The sequence below is a fragment of the Carcharodon carcharias genome, chromosome 9 (genome assembly GCF_017639515.1).
Source record: "Carcharodon carcharias isolate sCarCar2 chromosome 9, sCarCar2.pri, whole genome shotgun sequence".
In the NCBI taxonomy this organism is placed as follows: domain Eukaryota; kingdom Metazoa; phylum Chordata; class Chondrichthyes; order Lamniformes; family Lamnidae; genus Carcharodon; species Carcharodon carcharias.
Genome location: NC_054475.1, coordinates 78,837,706 through 78,843,817, shown reverse-complemented (window position 1 = coordinate 78,843,817; position 6,112 = coordinate 78,837,706).

The window sequence follows — 6,112 nt, the reverse complement described above, 5'->3', positions numbered from 1 at the left end:
GGGAAAAACATACTTGATCTCATCCTCACCAACCTATCGCACCTGCATCTGTCCATGACACTATCAGCAGGAGCGACCACCATACAGTCATTGTGGAGATGAAGTCCCACCTTCACATTGAGGATACTCTCCATCGTGTTTTGTAGCATTACACGGTACTAAATCGAACAGACCTAGCAACTCAAGACTGGGCATCCATGAGGTGCTGTGGGCCATCAGCAGCAGCAAAATTGAACTTAAGCACAATCTGTAACCTCCCATATCCCCCACTCTACCATCACCATCAAGCCAGGAGATCAACCCTGGTTCAATAAAGAGTGCAGGAGGGCATGCCAGGAGCAGCACCAGGCGTACCCAAAAATGAGGTGTCAACCTGGTGAAGCTATAACACAGGATTACTTGCATGCTAAACATCATAAGCAGCAAGTGATAGACAGAGCTAAGCGATCCCACAACCAACGGATCAGATCCAAGCTCTGCAGTCTTGCCAAATCCAGTCGTGAATGGTGGCGGACTCACTGGAGAAGGAGGCTCCACAAACCTCCCCATTCCTCAATGCTGGGGGAGCCCAGCACATCAGTGCAAAAGATAAGTCTAAAGCATTTGCTACAATCTTCAGCCAGGAATGCCAAGTGGATGATCCATCTTGGCCTCCTCTCACGGTCCCCAGCATCACAGATACCGGTCTTCAGTCAATTTAATTCACTCCACATGAAATCAAGAAGGCACTGGATAGTGTAAAGGCTATGGGCCCTGACAATATTCCAGCAATAGTACTGAAGACTTGTGCTCCAGAACTTGCCGCACCCCTAGCCAAGCTGTTCCAGTACAGCAAAAGCACTGGCATCTACCTGGCTATGTGGAAAATTGCCCAGGTAAGTCCTGTACACAAAAAGCAGGACGATTCCAGCCAGGCCAATTACCGCCCATCAGTTTACTCTCGATCATCAGTAAAGTAATGGAAGGGGTCATCAACAGTGCTATCAAGCAGTACTTACTTAGTGAAAACCTGCTCACTGAAGCCCAGTTTGGGTTCTGCCAGGGCCACACAGCTCCTGACCTCATTACAACCTTGGTTCAAACATGGACAAAAGAGCTGAGCTCCCGAGGTGAGGTGAGGGTGACTGCCCTTGACATCAAGTCCATATTTGACAGTGTGTGGCATCAAGGAGCCCTAGCAAAACTGGGGTCAATGGGAATCAGGGGGAAGAATCTGCACTGATTGGAGTCATATCGAACACACAGGAAGATGGTCATGGTTGTTGGAGGTCAGTCACCTCAGTTCCAGGATATCACTGCAGGAGTTCCTCAGGGTAGTGTCCTAGGCCCAACCATCTTCAGCTGCTTCCTTCCTACCTTCCATCATAAGGTCAGAAGTGGGGATGTTCGCTGATGATTGCACAACGTTCAGCACCAATCACGACTGTTCAGATACTGAAGCAGTCCACGTCCAATATCCAGACTTGGGCTGACAAGCGGCAAATAACAATCACGCCACACAAGTGTCAGGCAACAACCATCTCCAACAAGAGAGAATCTAACCATCACCCCTTGACGTTCAATGGCATTAGCATCACTGAATCCTCCACTATAAACATCCTGGGGGTTACTATTGACCAGAAAATGAACAGGACTAGCCATATAAATACTGTGACTACAAGAACAGGTCAGAGGCTAGGAATCCTGTGATGACTAACTCAGCTCTTGACCCACCAAAGCCTGTCCACCATCAACAAGACACAGGTCAGGAATGTGATGGAATACTCCCCAATTGCCTGGATGAGTGCAGCTCCAACAACACTCAAGAAGCTTGACATCGTCCAGGACAAAGCAGCCAGCTTGATTGGCACCACGTCCACAAACATTCACTCCCTCCAACACCGACACATTGTAGCAGCAGTGTGTACCGCCTGCAAGATGCACAGCAGGTATTCACCAAGGCTCCTTAGACAGCACCTTCCAAACCCACAAACACTACCATTTAGAAGGAAAAGGGCAGCAGGTAAATGGGAACATCGCCACCTGGAAGTTCCCCTCCAAGTGACTCATCTTCCTGACTTAGAAACATATCGCCGTTCATTCATTGTCACTGGGTCAAAATCCTGGAACACCCTTCCTAACAGCACTGTGGGTGTATCTACACCACATGGACTGTTGCGGTTCAAGAAGGTAGCTCACCACCACCTTCTCAAGAGCAGTTAGGGATGGGCAATAAATGCTGGCACAGCCAGCAAAGCCTACATCCCATGAATGAAAAAAAAGCCCTCAATTAATGTCACACAAAAAAATTATCTAGTCGTTCTCACATTACTGTTTGTGGGAGCTTGCTGTGTGTAAATTGACTGTTGTGTTTTGACATTACAACAGTGGCTATATGTCCATAAAGTACTTCATCATTTGTGAAGTGTTTTGAGATGTCCTGAGATTGTAAAGGAGGTTCTAGAATTTTGAATTCTTTCTTCTAATGATTCTAGACCAAACTACTGAGAAATACATCAGAGTAGATTGAGGGAAACTCTTGTTTCCCATTGGTGGAAGAACCAGAGGATACTGATTGAAGGTGATTGGCAAAAGAAGCAACAGTGACGTGAGGAAAATTCATTTTATGCATCTAGTTGTTAGGACCTAGAATGAGAGTGCAGTGGAGTCTTTCAAAAGAGAGCTGAATAATTATCTAAGGAGGAAAAGATTGCAGGGCTACAGGGAAAAGGCAGGAGTGTGCGACTAGGCGAGCTGACCACATGGCATACTTCATGCTGCTTCTCCAGTTCAGCTTATGGTGCCCAAGCTTTGATTAACAGGTTTAACGGGAGCTGAGTGGTGAGTCCCCAAGGATGGCCCTGATCCTTCCTGTCAAAGCTATGGTATAAATATGACTGGAACAGGGTCGCACTGGGATTATTTGGACGTGAAAGGAAAATTCCACTGTAAAAGATTTAACATTGCATTCTGATAAACAAATGCTAGCAAGGATGTTAGCAAGTGAGCGAACATCAAAGATAATATAGCATTATGCAAATTACACAATCCATGCGGTGATGAAAGATTCCTCGATCTACTGGAAAAATAGCAGAGCGTTCCACTGGTGTTGTATAATCATAGAGTTGTACAGCACAGAAGGAGTCCATTCAACCTATCATGTCGGTGCTGGCTCTTTGAAAGAACTATCCAATTAGACCCATACCCCTCCTTTTTTCCCATAGCTAGACATTTCTTTTTTTTCCTTTCCAAATATTTATCCAACTCCCTTTTGAAAGTCAATGTTGAATCCGCTTCCACCAACTTCCAGCAACTCCCAGATCACAACAACTCTGTGTGAAATATTCTCCTCATTTCCTCCTATCAGCTTTTTGCCAATTATCTTAAATATCTGTCCATTGGTTACTGACCTCCTGCCCAACATTTCTGCCCCTACTAAAACCAACAAACCAGACCCTTTATCACAATGCAGCTTATGGGACCTTGCTGTGCACAAATGCACCACAGCATTTCCCTACATTACACCAGTAATGGCACTTCATGAGTAATTAATTGGTTGGGAAGAGTTTTGAGAGAGTCAGAAGATTTCAATATTCTTTTCTTAATGTTGCAACAAAGTGAAGCCAAAGGAGAAACACATTATGACGGAGCCTGGTGTATTCGGACAGACTCGGGGGTATAATTGGACAGACTGGGGGTATATTCAGGCGGTCTGGGGGGTATATTCAGACAGACTGGGGGGCTATATTCGGACAGACTGGGGGGTATATTCAGACAGGCTGGGGGTGGTGGGTATACTTGAACAGACTGTAGGGTGTCTTCACCCCTCTGCCGCTGTACATTCAGCTGAACCTGAACCGAAATTCTACAAAATTCACTCATATTGACACAATATGTCGTGCAGAAGATGGGACCGAGAATTCATAAACCACCCACCAATAGTTCACTCTCCATAGTCCCAACATTTGATAGTCTCTCTCTGTCTCAAATGCATGACCTCATTCAATACCTCATCCAGGGGTTGGTGAGAAAGTAGGATTGAAGAATAACTAAGGAAACCATTATACATGCAAGAATCACTCAGGTATTTTTCCATTTTATATACTATAGTTAAATCTTAGAATTAAAGACTACAAAAGAAAAGGATCTGACTGCACTGAATACATCCCCGGCATATAGGAAAATAAATTATGACTCTATATGTTTACAAACTTCACATTTGTACCTCCTGGTCTGTCTGAAAATACCCCCCCCAGTCTTTCTGAATATACCCCTCTGAGAGTGCAGGTCTCTCTCTGTACTGTCCCTCTGACAGTGTGGCATTCCCTCAGTGCTGCCCCCTCCTTCAGTGTTGCCCCTCTGACAATGCAGCACTCCTCAGTACTAATCATCCGACAGTGCAGCACTGCCTTGGCACTGACCTTCCGATAATGCAGAATTCTCTCACTACTGACCCTCCAACAGTGTAGCATTCCCTCAGTACTGGCTCTCTAACAGTGCAGCTCTCCCTCAGTACTGACCCCCTGACAGTGCAGCACTTTCTCAGTACTGACCCTCTGACGGTATAGCACTCTCTCAGTACTGACTCTCCAACAGTGCAGCAGTCCCTTTTAATGAACATCCAACAGTGTGGCACTCACTCAGTACTGCCCCAGAGCACTATCCTAGATTATATGATCAGGCTTGTGGAGTGAGGCATTAGCCCTTCGGGAATGTATAAAGTACACTTTCTAACGGTGTAATAAAATTTGTGGGTGTGAGTTGAGGAATACAAATTATGACTATTCCCCTACGCCTCTTTCTACTGAATATCTGACTGCTGCAGGGACTTAATTATATTTGTGCAGAGAGATCTCTGATATCTCAGCTAAATGCTCATTCCTCTGCAAAACAGTGCCAGGGAATTGGCTGGACCTGCTCTCATCTAATTGCCATATTTGACAGCAGCTGTCACCAGGCAGAGATCAGGAGGGAGAACACTGGAGATTTCCCCTTTCCCCAGACCAAAGACCAGCTCCAGCATCCATACTGCTACTCCAACGTTATTCACCATTGCAATATTGAAACAGGAGGAGGCCATTCAGTTATCTCCATATCACTTAAGCAGCAAAAATCTATCTGTTTCAGTCTTGGAAGCTTCAATTTTTCTCCCAGCACCCACATTCTTTTGGGGGAGACAGTTCCAGATTTCCACTCCCCTTTGTGTGAGTGTTTCCTGATTCCACTGCTGAACAGTTTAGCTCTAATTTTAAGATTGCGTAAGATCAGTAAAATTTGGGAAATGAGTTGTACTGGTCTGAACTGGTCTGATATACCTGATAATGGAACTCCAGTTCTGACTAGTACCAGTCACTTCCTCGGTTTTACTGGTTTTTCCTTTTGTTTTGGATGCCCTGGCCTGAGGAAATGGTTTTCTCCGTCTATACCTTCTCACTATAGGGTTGGTGTGGATAATCTCCTCCCTGGATAAGTGCTCAGTACTAGCAGAAGTGGCGTGGAATTTTATTTCAGACGTGTTGTCACTGGGGAGTTAAGGTGACTGCGTTCGGTGGGTTGGTGCTATGGGAGTGTAGTTTTCTGGTAGGATAAGAGCTGACCAGTCAGGAACATACAACTCCAGCTCACTCTAGTGGTGCAAAGGAGAACCACAGTCATGAATGAGAATGAAGTGCATTTCTGAGCACCTTTCATGGCCTCAGGACATCCCAAAGTGCGTTATAGCCAATAAGGTCCTTTTGAAGTGTATTCACTGTTGTAGCATAGAAAACATGGCAGCCAATTTGCACACAGCAAGATCCCACAAACAGCAATTTGATAATGACCCAGATCATCCGTTTTTCAGTGATGTTGTTTGAGGGATAAATTATGACCAGGGCAGAAGTCCCTGCCCTTGAAATATTGCTACGGGATTATTTACCAAGAGGACAGAAAGTGCTTCATTTAATGTCCCATCTGAAAGATGGCACCTCAGACAGTGCAGCACTATCTCAGCTCTGCACTTGAAGCCAGCCTGAATTATTGGCTCAAGTTTTATCCAGGGTTTCCACTGAATGATTGGAAGAATCCCTATGAAAACCTAACCCCAGTACTCCGAATCTATGAAATACTGAAAGTTTTAAAGCTAGTCCTGGAA